The following is a 17,080-nucleotide window of genomic DNA, read 5'->3' on the forward strand; positions in this document are numbered from 1 at the left end:
AATGAAAAATCATAGGTTAATTGCCTCATGCTTTAATGTGAGGGTATTATGCATGCAGGCATATTTTACTTATATCTCAACTGTTTGATGTACACAATCAATTCAAAAAGGGATAATGAAGGAATGTTCCACCCTGTGTAGAATAGTAATTAGGGACTCCAGCATGGCCTTTTCTATTAATTGCACAGTTCTGTAAACATGTTTGACATAATGCCGGAAAAAAGCATTTGTCAAATTTCCATGGCTTTCTGATGTCTGTCTTGTTCTCCTGTTTGTTTTTGGGTTCTGTTTTGTCTTAAAAAAATGGTTGGGCATTAATCCTCTGTGCCTCAAAAACAGATTCCAGACAATACTGACGACATCAGGTAGCGAAAGCTTCGACTTTCGTGTCAGTAGATGGTGTTTTTAACCTATCAAATCCAAACGCTTAAACCCAATGGAGTGCTAAGTAAGGGTCTCTTCAACACAAGGATTCCTGCTTGTACAGTGGATCTTCTCCCTCTCCTCCTTCTATGTGAACCCCTTACCCTCCTCAAATCTGGAGGGTTGTGGGAATCCCCAGAACAGATTTGGGGCAAGGGTGAGGGAAGGAGAGGAGAAGAAAGTCCTGTTGTGCAAGCAGGAAAACCCGTGCTAATGGATCATTTACTTAATACAGAACTGGATACAATACAAAGCACTTATGTTAATATATTAAAAACTATCTCTTTTTTTAAAAAGCACCCCTTTATTTAGGCTAGCTCCAGCCTTGACAGAACTGTTAGCAAAGTGCCTTTGTTGGGTTATCTCTTACATCAGTCACCCCTCTCATATGTCTGAGTGCCCTCTTCTATATGGGCAAGCTTTGGCTAACGTCTTGGTTGGCCTTGACTAACCAGGACTAAACAGTACTCAGCACTCTGATCATCACTTGGTGACAACATTTAAATATCCCACAGTGCCCCCGACACAGCCGAAGGGGCTTGCAATCTAAAATAGATACCAGATTTTAGAAGGTGGCGATGACAATTATTCTACTCAATAATTCCATTATATAATAGTATTGTTTTTACTGTAAATCACCCTGTGACCCTCAGCAGGAGGGTCGGATATAAATTTAATGAATAATACTAATACTAGTACAATATAATGCAGTTAACATACTAACTTTTTCCAACGCAAAACTGTGACGTACATCTTCTGGGACACTCTCCCAGGCAAGTCACATGACCTGTGCCTCGCCCTCGCCCTCGAAGAGCATTTTGTCAGGGTGAGATCTTGCACAGTGCCCAATATCATGTGGTTTTGAGTGCCATGCAAGATCACAGCCCTGAAAAAGCACTTTTCTTGGGGTGTGAGAGCATGCAAGATCACGACACTCAAAATGGCCACCAAGATCTAGTGCAAACAAATGGGATGTCCCTTTTTTCCAGAGCACTTGGAAGGTATGAGTTAATAATATACATTGTTTTCTTTGCAAAAAAAAAAGAAAGAAAAAGAAAAAGAAAAAAGTTCTATACCACCAAAAGTAAGAAAAATATAATGGTAGTCAAATGCATTCAATATGAGAGGCTCAGACATGCCCAGCCCATTTATTTTGTCCATACCATTAAAATAAATATCTTGGCAATGCCATCAACATTTTTGCATTTTCATGAATGGCCTTGGTTCTCCAGCCCAGGATTTTTCCTAATGCTGAACGTAAGGAGGAATAGGTAGCATCACAGGAGGATTGTAAAATAAATATAGAGGTATTATATGCTGTGTTTCTCTCTCCAGAATGAATAGACCATATCAAATAAAAGGAGCTAGTGTGTGTGGGAGGGTGGGTTAGCAAAGAGTCCTGCAGGACTATAAAGACTGACCAGTTCATTCTGGCATAAATTCCTTGGCTAGAGCCTAGACTTCTTTCTTTTATGTATAGGATGAATAAGATATTCTCTGTCTGCCCCGGGTGAGTTTCTTCATGAGGTTGTTTGGTTTCCGCTTCATAGGTTTCAATCCAGTGCTTCCCATGAGGGCACAGTCCAAAAAGAGTAACCGAGTTAGTTTGTTGAAGTGAAAGCAACAGAGTCCTGGCAGCACCTTTAAACTTATTATAGCAACATGAGGTTTTGGTAAACAAACACACTCCCTCAGATACATAGCAACATACTGCCTACACCTGATAATGTAGGCTGCTGTTTCCAAAGTTTCATGCTAATGTCTCAAGAATCATTCCCTGCCATTTCGGGGGGTGGGGGTGGGGCGGAATTCTCTCTTGCTTGGTTATCTGTGTGAAATGGTAGTGATGTAACGTGGGGGGTGGGGCACAGGGACGGTTGTCCCAGGCACAAAATTGTTAGGGGGTGCAAAATTTCAGCAGCTAGTGCTGCCTCAATACAGCTGTGTGTTTCTTTCACTGGGTTCCATTGCTTCTCCATGCAAACCAGGAAGTGACCTTTCCAGACAATGGGACGACTCTTCTTTTCTTATCTCTGTGGTTGTGATGTCCTGGGTGACGTGGTTGCCATTAGGCAGTTGAATGAGCAGGCATACCCCGTCAATTTCCCTCCCACCTACCCTCACCCTCTGTGTGGCCCAGAAACTGGCAACCCATGCTAAGCCATTGGCTGGCTGGGCCTGATGGCAGTTGCAGCCCAAAACATTTGGAGAGCACCAGGTTGCAGAAAGCTCTTCTATGCTGCAATTCTTACTGTCAGTAGAAACCTTCTAAGGTCAAATAAAATACCCATTAACCGCTGACACCCAGTCTTTCTGCATTGTCCCCACTTTCAGACGCATGCCTGCTACCCAAATCAGCAACCAAGTCTGTGTTGTCTGAGGAGGTATGTTAGGGTAGGGCTTGTATGTAATGCTTCCACCATCTACCATGCTTCGGCCTAAGATGCTTCCCTTATGGCTCTAATTTCTGCTTGCAAGGGTGTAGGCACAGGAAACCAGTGGGAGCACTTCCTGTCCATCACATCTCATCCCACCCCTCACCTTGCCATATTTCTTCCACTGGAGCAAGAAACTAGGTTAGCAGTGATAAAACCTAACATCAGTTTCAAGGTTGCAGCTTGTTATCAACAGAGCAGTAAGTAGTATGTGAAGTTGAAAACTATTCATTATTTAAACCCATTAAATTATAAATATTTAACTTGCAAGGGGGCAGAAGGCTTTGATCCAGTCTGCAGAAGTGGTGGTAGGGAAAAACTGCAAGGGTGAAACAGAAATGTTGAAGTGTTCACTTCAGAAGAGCAGGTTAAAACTCCTGTGCTTGAGGTTCAGCTATATGAGATGGAATGACTGGAGATTCTGCCATTTTCCTTCATAAAAACAGCTGCAGTTTGCCTCGCCCCACAACCACATTTAGAAAACAATTCTAGGACCTCTAGGTGCTTTTTAAAAACCCTTTCCTCATACCGGTATGAAGTTTACGGCATGTAATGCCTTGAAAGAAAATATTATGAAAATGATATATAGGTGGTACATGACCCCAGTCAAGCTAGCAAAAATATACCACCTGTCAGATAATAAGTGTTGGAAATGTAAGGAAACTGAAGGAACGTTCTTTCACCTCTGGTGGACTTGCCCCAGGGTTAAGGCCTTCTGGGAAATGATATATAATGAGCTGAAAAAGGTATTTAAGTATACCTTCCCTAAGAAACCAGAGGCCTTCCTTTTGGGCATTGTTGGCCAGAGGGTGTTAAAGAATGACCGAACATTTTTTATGTATGCAACGACAGCAGCAAGGACACTTGTTGCCAAATATTGGAAAACTCAAGATTTGCCCACGCTGGAAGAATGGCAGATGCAACTGATGGACTACATGGAGTTGGCAGAAATGACTGGCAGAATCCGAGACCTGGGAGAAGAAGCAGTGGAGGAGGATTGGAAGAAATTCAAGGACTATTTACAAAAACACTGTAAATTATATGAGTGTTAAGAAGGATGAGAGATTCGAAAACAACAGGGCACCATAAACCTAGTTGAAAAGATTATGAGAATGAGTGAACTGTATGAGAATAATAAATTTTGAATAAATACTATGTTAAAATTAGGTATTTAAGATCTAGATAAAATATTCAAAGTCGGGGACAAAATATTGAAAATGTGTATAATAAGAATGGAAATAAGATAAGTTGCTGGCTAAAGTTTTATTTCTGGAATGCAGGAGCGGGAGATGTGAGGAAGTCCAAAAATGAAGAAAAGATGGTTATTACAAGATGCTAGATTTTATATTTGTTATATTTGTTTCTTTTTGTTTGTTTTTCGTCTATTCTGTTTTCTTTTTTCTTTATTGTATCAACAAAATTCTTAATAAAAAATTTAAAAAAACCCCCTTTCCTCTGTGCTTTTATCCAGATAAAAACTCATCTCCTTTAAGCTGTTTGTGCCATTAATGAAAACTTACATGTATCTCTAAGTTTTCTCTAATGGCCAGGGGTCAAATTTCATTAATGGTGGGATTTTCATTGAGAAAACAACTGGAAGGAGAAATGTTCAATAATCCTCTCCCAGTGCTGTGGTCTTGATCCAAATCCTGCCATCTACTCTAGTTTATCCTTTAGGGGGGAAAAGGATTCCATGAGAACAAAGAAATATTATTAATATTACTATTATTATTTAAAATTCATTACCTGCCCTTCACCCTAAAGTCCCAGGGTGGGTTACAACAACTTAAATTACAGCATTAAGAACAGTTTAAAAAAATATATATATTACAAAATTTATATATTACAAAAATATATATATTACAAAAATATATTACAAAATCCAGTCACAATAAATTAAGTGGGTCCTGAAAGTACAAATCTGGTGTCAAAGGCCATCATAACCAAACAATGCTATTGAAGGAAATGGTGTTGGTTGCTAGATATAAGGAGGTAAAAATCACTCAGCAAAAAGCTGTAAACAATGGATGGTGAACCTGTGTTGTTGGACTCCCAACTCCCCTCAGCTCTAATCAGCATGGCTGATGGTTAGCAACAATAGGAGCTGCAGTGCGGTCTAGAACATCTGAAGGGCATCATGTTGGCTGTCCAAGATCTGGAAGGACCCAGGTTTCCTGCTCCAGCTGTAAACAACCCCTTGATTTCCAACATCCCATATACTGCATGGTAGCAGAATTATTTCTCATTTTTTAATTTCTGGGAAGTAATAGCATAAATCCCTTTATTAAAAAGTGCTTTATGCTATGTGCCGCTATTAGTATTATGGAGGTATTCAAAAAGGTGTTTTTTTTAATACTTAGAGTAGATCCATTTAAACCAATAAACATGACTAAGTTTGATCATTTCAAAATATCTGCTCTCAGTATATCTTAGTTGAATGCCAACTATATCTTAGTTGAAGCTCCCACAGCATGAAGGAGGTAGAAGTATTAATTTATTCCTTGTTAGAAACACAGAGTGGAATTCTTCACGCTATGATGAATGTTCCGTCTGTGAAGGCATTCGGAGCAATTATTCCTCCCCTCCCCTCATGTGCTATTCTGGCCATTCTCCTGACACCACCACCCCAGTCAATTTGGGGGATGTGGAGGGCATGTTAGGAGAGTAGGTGCGGGAGGCAAAGCCCTGTTGCACAGGCAGAAGTCGTTAAGCAGGGCCTCCACTGCCAGGACTATTTTGGTATATTCCAACCCTAGCCCCTAGCTAATTTGCCATTCCATTGGAACTTAAAACAGAAAAACCAACTTGGACTGATGAGTTCTCACCATTGCCAGGTGTTCTAATTGTGCCACCTTTACTGGTAAAATTCCATCTGGCTAAATTTCTATATCATGATTCACAATCATAAGAAAGGTCATCAAAGCCAGTCTGACAACCACCTGAATAGCCATACTAGCCAAATCATATGTCATTGTACCCAATGGAACATAAGTAGTGTTCTGTTTGCACAAAGGGATCTCCCTCTCTCTCTTCTTCCCACACCTTTCCAAAATCTGCTCCTGGAGGTACTATTTTGAGGGTATTATTGAGGGTACTATAATGAAACAGTGCATTTGAGGGGCAGGGGTGGTGGTGGACATTATCCAGCTATTTCAGGGGTAAACAACATAGTGCCCTGTTGCTGATGAAAGTTGTAGTCCACAGGACCTCAAGGGCACAGTGTTGGCTATACTTGATCACTTTTATTGTCTCCTTTATAAGGAGGCCAGATACATTTCTCCCCCTTCAACTCCCACTTTACTTTGAATTTTGAGCTAGTCATCAGTAAACCCAGTTTGTGTGTGCGTATTTTAAAAATATTGTTATTGACAAAGACAGACAGGTTGTGGGGAAAGTTGCTTCATTTGCACTGTCAGCAAAGAAATAAAGGCAACATATGAATATTCAAGTTGTTTATGCAGTTATTTGTTTTTATTCATTTTTATACAGATTTGTACATTTTGTGCAGTCTTGTTTATCTTTTCCTGCATCTTGTTTATCTTTTCTCCTGCATATTCATTTTTTGTATCCTTGATTTTGTCATGACATGGTCAAAACAATAAACTTAAATGAAAAATATATTTAGAGCTGTCAGGTGTCATACATCAAGCTTAGATTTCTAGCTTCTTTTTATATGGAAATTCCTAAATCTCCATTCAAACTGAGCAAGGAGTTGGATTTAGCCAAGTATTGGCCATTCTCTACTCTGAGATATTTATTAATTAGTAAGTGATATTTTTGCAACCTCAGAAATGGAAGAAAACATTCCCTTTTCAATCAGGTTTGGCCTCAACACATTTCTGAGATGGTTAAAATATTGCTAACTAATTAATAAATACCCTAGACTGGAGAGTGGACATTATCCCAGAGTATGATGTGGAAAGATATAGTGACATCTTTCAAAGAAAAGTTTACAATTAGACTCAAAATAATACAGTGGAACCTCGGTTTTCGAGCATCTCGGAAGCTGAATGATTCGGAACTCAAAGGCTGAAAACCTGGAAATGAATGCTTCCATTTTCAAATGCACCTCGAAAGTAGAACAGCTTCTGAGGCGCGTTTCTCTATTTTCACGATGGAATTTGCTGACTGCCCATTGCGCCTCGGTTGTTGAACATTTCGGAAGTCGAATGGTCTTCCGGAATGGATCACGTTCGACAGCCAGGGTTCCACTGTACATCTTTTCCAAGCAAGGCTTGCATTGATGACATGCTAGTGAGGGCCTTTGATTCTGACATCAGTCCTGGTGTTTCTTTTTGGACCAATATGGCACTGGATAGTTTGGAACCCTACGCCACATCTCCATGCATGGATTTGACCTTCTGAACCAAACCCATATACTTATAGCTTGTGGATGTGTAGACTCTTCAGAAAATCAGATGCGGTAGGGGTCAGGGGGCAAGATCCCAACTGCACCTCCTTCTATGCATTCATTGTACCTACTTGAGTCGCATTTGTTAAGCTCCTTAATGTTGTCTCTTGATATATTTTGATTTGTATACAACTGGCTTTTGTGGCTTTTAGTTGTGTTACTTGCGTACAATGCTTAAAGGTACTTACTGTCTAATTATCTTCTTAAAATGTAGAATTATTATTATGGTTATTATTATTATTATTATTATTATTATTATTATTGATTTTTAAAGCGCCTTCTAAATAACCATATGAAGGCAATGTATACCAAAGATAATTAAAAACTGTTCAAAGCAGCAAATATATTTAAAACTAAACGAAAGCCATATAAAGTATACACTCCTGGTAAAGACCCACTTATTCAGCTGAGAAAGCTTGCTGGAACATACAGTAACAGTCTCCAGTTGTTTCAGGAAAGTGCAGGTAGTGGGGGGGGGGTGGTGGTCTGTTGTATCGCAACAGCATTTCTGCAGCAACACTAAAGGCCCTGCTCCGAGTTATTGCAGAGCAGCCTTCTGAGATCTTTTGAACTTTCAGGGGAAACTCTTCCTCATGCTGCAGCAATCTATGGGGTGTAGAACAGATAAAGCAGTCTCTCAAGCAGACTGGCCGTAGAATTGCAGAGTAGGAAGGGATCCTGAGGATCATTGATTCCAACCCCCCGCAATACAGGAATATGCAGCTGTCCTGCACTGGGATCGAACCTGCAACCTTGGCATTATCAACACTACTCTCCTGAGCTGTTTAAGGCCTTATATGTTATGTTATGTGTGTTATATATTAGTTGTTAGTATTAGTGGTATTGTTTTCCCCCATTATTTTTTTAACATATATTTAATATATAGTTTGTTTCTGAATGTGGAAATTGCATTGCATTCTTATATGCAAGCCTAGAAATTTCTGTTGAAATATGAAGCAGTATATTAGTTAAACAAACAAACAAAAAACAAAAAACAGTTTCATACTTTCCACTTGAAATAAATGCATCTCACAAGTACTTAATGTTGGGTGGATTCTGTCCGATGTACATCAAGTGTCTTGGTTATTCTAAGAGGCTATATAAATAGGAAGTCCCAATGGTGCCACTGGAAGCAGCCTGGTGGGATTTTCATCACCACCATGTGGTAGGAGGAAAGAGTGAACTATTCCTTTCTGTGCACCCTGATGAGCATATTTGGCAATGCTATTGATCCTGCACAGAATGCACTTGGCCATCCCAACAAGGGCAAAAAAGGTAAAAATTGGTTCCAGGAAAATGGGGAACGGTGTGAGCTCAGAGGGTTGTCTTAATTGTTTTGGGGGAAGGAGAAGAGAATCCATGGGACGATGGGTAGAATGTGAAAGCTCTGGTGGTAATTAGATAGGTTCGGCCGTCTTTATGAGTGGCTTACGTTTCCTGATTAATGTCCCACTTGTGCACAGATGTGATTTAGCTTGCTGCTGAATAAACACAACATGAGGATGGCAAGGTGATAACTACCATGCTCAGCAAAAAGCGGGAGCCTATAAATATGCCACTGGGTCAATAGAAGTGATTTCATTCTTCCTTCACAGGACTGCTGATGAAGTCTGACAGGGCAGCTCTACTTCATTAATGCATCACAATGGCGAAGAAAGCCTGAAGGGCAAAGGAGGGGGGCAGAGAAAAGAAGGGAAAAAAGAGAGAGCCACTGGCAGCAGATTGCAGCTTGGCTTGCAGCTGTCGGAGAATAGCCAGGGAGAAAATGAAAAGAGCTGCAACAATGGAATAAGGGAGATGTTATTGTACGATAGACTAAGCACACACCACCGCCCTGCTACAATGTAAGTTGCAAACTTTCACTGCATCCTTTTGAGATGAGAAATGTGAAAGGAAATGTTCACTTGGATTGGACCAAAATATTTTTTTAAAGAGGGTGACAAAAATATCAAGATAGATGAACAGCTTTTGATACAGGGTGGGTAACTGGCACTTGTTACATCAGCAGAGACCCATGCTGTATACATTTGCAAGAGCAAATATTCAGATTTAGCATTTAGTATTGCCAACCTAGCAGTTTGAAAGCATGCCTGTGCAAGTAGATAAATAGGCACTGCTCCGGCGGGCAGGTAAACAGCATTTCCATGCGCTGCTCTGGTTTTGCCAGAAGCGGCTTAGTCATGCTGGCCACATGACCTGGAAAAACTGTCTGCGGACAAATGCCGGCTCCCTCGGCCTGTAAAGCGAGATGAGCACCACAATCCCAGAGTCGTTCGCAACTGGACTTAACTGTCAGGGGTCCCTTTATTGTACTTCTGCTACTTATTTAGGGTCTGAAGGCATGCGATGGTACCACTTTGCTTTACCTAAGGAGGTTCTGTGTTTGGTCAGAGCCTGGATGTGAAATCCCCTGAAACTGCAGGCATTTTACCTTTGGTACCATAATGGAAGAAATGTGGGACATAAATGGATTTTAAAAAAATGAATATTTTTTATTTAAAAACCCAGTCAAAAATTAGTCTCTCCTTAGATCCCTGCCTTTGAAATAGTATGTACCAAGCTGCCCCCAGTTCTTAATGTCTCCTCTTTCCACTTCTGGAAAAATCAACTTGCAAAAGGAAATATTTAAATTGCTTTGAAAATTTCCTGTGTGCCTATGTCATCTAGGATGGCCACTTATACATTAAAAAAAAAGAGGTGAAAAGGGGCACCATTTGGCATAAAATGTATATATGCTAATTGATATAATTCCCCAGTGAGGAAAGGTTATGGCATGTAGGGCTTTGTAGTTTGAAGATAAAGCAAGTAAGGGATGATATGCTAGAAGGTTAGAGCATTGTGCATGGCATGGCAAAAGTGGAAACAAAATAAAAAAATTCCTTCCAGTAGCACCTTAAAGACCAACTAAGTTAGTTCTTGGTATGAGCTTTCGTGTGCATGCACACTTCTTCAGATACACGAAAGCTCATACCAAGAACTAACTTAGTTGGTCTTTAAGGTGCTACTGGAAGGATTTTTTTTTATTTTCTTTTGACTATGGCAGACCAACACGGCTACCTATCTGTAAATGGTAAAAGTGGATAAAGCTTTTCTTCCTCTCTCATAATTCCACTACTTGTGGACATCCAATGTCGCTGGATGTTAGAAGATTCAGGACAGACAAAAGAAAGTACTTCTTCACACAGTGCAATTAAATTATGGAATTTGCTCCCACAAGAGGCAGTGATGGCTATAAACTCAGATGGTTTAAAAAGAAGAACCCCCCAGAGCTGATTTTGAAGGTTTTATTGTTGGAGGGGACAGGAGGAGAAGAGGGAGCTCCATTGCACCAGTTGAGCTGCAGTGTTGAATATAGCCCTTGGATTTTGCAGTGTCTAAACACTAGGTTGTTGGGACGCAGGTGGCGCTGTGGGTTAAAGCCTCAGCGCCTAGGGCTTGCCGATCGAAAGGTCGGCGGTTCGAATCCCTGCGGCGGGGTGCGCTCCCGCTGCTCGGTCCCAGCGCCTGCCAACCTAGCAGTTCGAAAGCACCTCCGGGTGCAAGTAGATAAATAGGGACCGCTTACTAGCGGGAAGGTAAACGGCGTTTCCGTGTGCGGCTCTGGCTCGCCAGAGCAGCGATGTCACGCTGGCCACGTGACCCGGAAGTGTCTTAGGACAGCGCTGGCCTCTGGCCTCTTAAGTGAGATGGGCGCACAACCCCAGAGTCTGTCAAGACTGGCCCGTATGGGCAGGGGTACCTTTACCTTTACCTAAACACTAGGTTATGAATGGAACAAAAAGTGACAACAAAGCACGTACAACTGACTCATGCTTCCTCTTTTTACACTTTATGCGTTGTATACAATGTGCATTTCGAGCTCTCCCCAGCAGAAATGTGCATGAGCTAGAATTCATCTCATATTGATCTAGAACTCATTTATCTCATCAGGGGGAACACATGTAACACACTTAGGACACTCATAAGAACCACACAGATTTGTATCCTTTTAATGACTGAAGCCAGTCTCAATAAGCAACTCAGCTAGATTACTGCAATGTGCTCTCTGTGAGGCTGCCCTTGAAGAGTTTTCAAAACTGAAGCTGCTGCAAAACACCACAGCTTTCTTGTGTACATTTTCTAGACAATATTATACCAGTTTTGTATCAATTACAATGGCTCCCAAGTTGTTTCAAACCCCAGTTCAATATGCTACTGCTTAGACTGCTCAGATTTTGTATCATTAAGGACTGGTGCCTTACTTTGCTTGCAAGGGAGTCTTGTTTCTGTACAACCCTTGAAAACTTGAAGTGCTTTATATCATCATCATCATCATCATCATCATCATCATCATCATCTTCTAATACTTCCACTCCTATAGCTGTGACTGCTTAGCGGTAACAGGATGCGCTTTTGTCCTATTACCATATAATTTCACATTTTCTTCCCTATTCTCCTCAGTATGGCAAAGTGATTACAGGAGAGAAAGAGTCAGGCTGAATTGCTAAATATGATTTTATTAACAAATGTTGTATCACGTGTGAACTATCTTGGAAAAATGTGAACCCTGACAGGCCAGATATAAACAACTGTAATCACTAACAAACACATATCTGGTACAGAGCTTGTATGAATGAAGACAGAGTCAACTGTTGTTGTGGCATTTACTGAACTCATATTATCTGGACAGATAATTAAGGCCTTCTTAGAAGTTCATGGAGGAGGCAGTGAAAAAGTGGAATTAGACATGTTGCTTCCACTCATTTATTGAAAGGTCAGAACAGTTAAAATAAATATATCTGCAGAGATTTATCTCAAATTTCCCCAATGGTCCTGGACTACAACTCCTATGAGACCTACTGGCCATGCTGGCTGCAGCTGATGGGAATCACCAGTGCTATTTTTCTAAAAAAAGGAGGTGCCAGAACTTACCATGAACACCTCTCTCATTCTCTTATAATGACAGTGGTGCCCACCTGAGAGGTGATGGAACTGAGTTCCGGTGAGTTCCAGATGAAAAAATAAAAGCCATAGGAAGCATAGTCCGAAACATCTGGAGGGCACCAGGTTGAGGAAGGTTTGTCAACGTACACATGTTTGCATCCATATCATGTAACAGCATAAGCTTCTTTTATAGTTTAAGCAATGCGAACTTGTGCTACTGGTGGCAACTATCTATGGATCACTTCTTGCTAAAAATCTGTTCTTTCAACACATTTTGTGTCCAGCACTTTGGCACACAAGTATTTTAATCAATCTTGCCTTTGTTGCGGCTAGGCAATTTCCTCCCATGTCTTGATAATTGTACTAGATATTATGAAGGCTGAGATATTTATCTCAGTGTAATTGGTAATACATGGCATAGTTTTCGCTTATAAGAGTTGCTCATTTAAAGTTCACGTAAAGTCTCTAAATAATCAGGTCTCCTGTACAAAGTGATAGAAAAGTTTACGGTTAGTAGAATGAAAATCCCGGGACTGTGAAAATCACTCCATAACGCCGTGGCATTCGAAAATTAAATTTCTGCAATAACGAATTACGATATAATGAGGTCACATTAGAGGAATAAGAGGCCCAGATGCCTCAATGATTTAATCTATCTCTTCCTGTAGGCCTGCACCTAATTTTAATGAGTATTTTGATAGATAACATATTTAGTTCAAAATAGGTCTTTGAAGACAGTTGTGAGTGTATTACATTTTAAAGATGCTGTGATAGAAATTCATTTCATTAACTAGCTGATAAGAAAAAATGACTCTACAAATGTATTGGTATCTGACATACTATTATGACCCATCTGCTCTAGTAGAGTAAAGTGACAGTAATATATCTTTATTGGGCTGTTGCCTTGAATGCTGCAGAGGCTCATTTTCCTTGGCTAATGAAAAAGCAAGTGACGTTAATGAAACAGGTATCATCTGAGCCTTAACTTCAGGGAAGAAGATGCAGGACAACAAGGAGAATAAAATGTTCCAAACGAGAATAACCAACAGGGGCTATTTGAGGAAATGCTTAGAAAAATAACAAAACAGAACTAAAAATGGCTTTCTTCATTTTTTGGAGTCGCACAATTACGACATCCTGTCCATACCTAGTCATGTTTTATATTGAGTTGATTCATCAACATTTAGTAAGCACTCTTTAAAAAAGCACTCTTCTACTTTTTTGCAATTTGAGCTGCAATCCTTATTTATTTGTTTTTTGTTTGTTTCATAAAATTTATACACCACTTGGCTGTGGTGCTTTCCCCCCTAGAAAAATAGCTGCTGGTACTCACCATGAAGTTGCTGCAGTAAGTGCCACAATTTTAACCACAAAAAAGAGGTGCCACATAGCCTTGAGTGTTTCCTGAAACAAAGCACTCCTTGATTGTAAAAACACACACACAAAAAAAACTGTTTACAAAAAGGATAAAATGACAATTTTATCTATATTCAGGTCCCAAGAAAATTGGGGGCTTAAAAGATAAACACCAACATCTTGAATTGGGCCAAGAGCCAGTCCAAATGAAAAGTTCATGTAACTTTCAGAAAACGTTAAAACCTATTGCAACTTCTGCATGTCTTTAGGGCTTCAGATGGATCTTTCCAATGGGCATTTTCTGGACCCTGGTTGCTGCTCAGAATATATTATTGTATAACGCTTGCGATGTTTGCAGGCAGTCTTGAGGTGCAGTGCCAACTTGGTTTGCAGAAGCATTAGCTGAGACACAAATAGAATTTCCTGAGAGTCACTCAGCCTCCAGGGGAAGGAAATAAAAACTTAGAAAACATGATCTCAGGTGTCAGAATACTATTGAAATTCGTAGCAATAGGTTCCATGACTTTTAATGGACCAGAACTTGCAAGGGTACACACATAACATGTTAATACAACAAATATAGATGCGACTCAGTGTTTCCCAGTATAGGTCTATTTGACTTTACCAGCCAAGCTGAAAATGTTTACAGCTGAACATTCAGATGAAAACAGCATTGAAAGTGCTTCCTACTAGCATCTGTTTAATGGTAGTGCTATAATGTCATTTCTAATTAAGATTGGGAGGGACAGTAGTTAGTCAGTGGTGGTAAATTTAAAATCCAAGGGAAAAGACTGTGCAAACTTTTGGAACAATTCCCAAAGCAATATGGGGGCATTTCCCCCTCCTCAAAAAGCTGCTGTTGTGGAGATCTCCTGTATGTTGTTGATAGCAATGTGTGTACATATGTGATAGAGTAAACTCTGTTCTAGTAGTTATCATTACTGATAGTAATCCTGCCTTCATATTTCATTGTGCTCCATATTATAAACCTAATTTACTTTGCGCCTATCTGCGGTAATGCTTCTGAGACTTGCCATTCATATGGTAATGCTGTAAGATCAAGTTGACAGAAGAATTATGCTCATGCTTGAGTATTTGTGTATGAGTGATGTTTGTTTGCTGAAATGGTATGTGCTTGTTTAGGCAAAGAATCTGCATTATCTAGCTAACTGTCTGGTAGAGTGCTAAAAGCCCTTTGCATTTTAGTATGTCATAAAAGTGACAATGTTTCGAATCCTAGATTATACTGATAAACAGATTACTGTATATGCTTTCTTTCTTGCTTCCCTTCGAATTTGAGAGAGCTTCAGTACTGAACTTGAATGAACCGAACTCAGCACTGACCATTTTCTATTGCAGCTCAAATATTTGGTCTTAGGATGTGTGCAGAATTACACATCTTCTCAATTTTGTGACATTTGGTGCTTGTCTTCTGAAAGCAATTATTAAATAAGCCTTCTTTTCCTTTTCCTATTTCTATCAATGCTTAATATTAAGGCTGCAGTCGTATACACATTTAGGGTGCTTCCAAACTGGTGTTCATTATTTAAATAGATGCTCCTCATGCATGCATTTTTAAAAATAAGAATTTATTACAACTTTTTCATAATGCAATAAGATAAAAGAAACTGATGTAAATAAAAGCAGAAACAGAAAGAGAAAACACCAAAGGAAAATGAAAAGAGAAGAGAAATAAAAAGGACTTCCGATTTTCCACCTGCAAGTTACATAAAAGAAATTATTCAAAATATTCACTCTAGACTGATACCCAACTGATCTACTTTCATGCATGCTTTTTTTATTAGGGTTCTCACCCTCCCCAGAATGCCAGCCCATATTTTATCCCACATTTAATGCAAATCTTTCTTTCGAGGGAAAAAATCAATAAGTTGTGTTTTTTTAAACCTGTTGCCAATAAACTTTGTGATATAGTCAAATCTTGGTTCTCAAACAGAATCCATTCCGGAAGCCTGTTCAGCTTCCGAAATGTTCGACAACCGAGGCACGGCATCCGATTGGTTGCAAGAGCTTCTTGTACTCAAGTGGAAGCTATGTCGGATGTTTGGGTTACGAAAAACGTTCAAAAACTGGAACATTTACTTCTGCGTTTTCGGCGTTCGGGAGCCAAAATGTTTGAAAACGGAGCTGTTCAAGAACTGAGGTTTGACTGTATCTGGTTGGCATTTTTTATTATATTAAGCCCCTATCTGTAAGGACCATTATTTCAGAGTAAGTCCCACTGAAGTCAGGGAATCAGAAGTCAGCCTCATTGAGTTCCATGGGAATCACTTCTAAGTAAAGTTCTAATAGGGTTATCCTGCATGTTTTGTTAATACTAACCAGGCTGACATGCTGTTGAAACCAAGAGCTTCTAACAGCAGAATGGTCAGCACAAAGCATCAGAATGATATAGTGAGGAATATCAGCCAGTGATGGCTTCCTATCGCAGTGCCAGGAGCCTTACAGTAGAGCACATCTTTGCTCCATGGATATACCGGTACATGGTTGTAAAAAGAACATTCCTTACTTACTTGTTTGCATATCATTATTATATATGGGGGGGGGGGGTGAGCTCATAAAGTCCCATAAAGTGTTTGCTCAGGATCTCCAGTTGCCAGAAAGGTACCTGCTGGTTTCCTAGTTCTGAAAAAAAAAAAAAAAGAATCTAGTTTGAATGACCTCTTTTTCTTTTCTTCTTTAAAGCCTCTAATGGTAAAGCAGTTCGAGACAGATTGATTTATTATTCATTTACTATTTCTGCCAATTCACTCAAGGCACTTCACAGTTTAAAACAACGGCTTACAATTTAATACATGTGAATAGATGGTTAAATTTTCAATAGACGAAGGGAGGGAGGAGAAAAATAAGCAAATCCAGGCCGTTGAAAATGCCAATTCAAGACAAGGAGAAGTCCAATGGTCATTGACCTGAGCCTGGCCAATGGAGGGAGCCTTTTTGTTGCACTTCTACCTGTGAGGAAGCTAGCTGGGATGGGTACTGATGTAAAGGGGAGGAGTCGGTTGTTCTCAGCTGAGCTAGTATTGAGGGGTCACTGTCTCACTGGGCACTTGTGGTTCACCAAGGAAATCTGAGGGCCAACCATGGAGTGCAGAAGGCAGAGTGTCTTTAGGAAATATACTCCAGCCTTGCAACTTCTCCTCCTTCTCCTCCTTTTGTTTTTACTGATGTTTAACACATGGGAGGTAACATGAAACCTTCTGATGATGCTGTATACAGTGGTACCTCGGGTTAAGTACTTAATTTGTTCCAGAGGTCCGTTCTTAACTTGAAACTGTTCTTAACCTGAAGCACCACTTTAGCTAATGGGGCCTCCTGCTGCCGCCGCACCACTGGAGCACGATTTTTGTTCTCATCCTGAAGCAAAGTTCTTAACCTGAAGCACTATTTCTGGGTTAGCGGAGTCTGTAACCTGAAGCGAATGTAACCTGAAGCATATGTAACCTGAGGTACCACTGTAATAACTTCCAGTTAGCCAATGCAGTTTATCTGTGCTGTGTATTTTGCTAGCCTG

The sequence above is a fragment of the Podarcis cretensis genome (assembly GCF_951804945.1).
Source record: "Podarcis cretensis genome assembly, chromosome: 7".
NCBI classification, from domain to species: domain Eukaryota; kingdom Metazoa; phylum Chordata; class Lepidosauria; order Squamata; family Lacertidae; genus Podarcis; species Podarcis cretensis.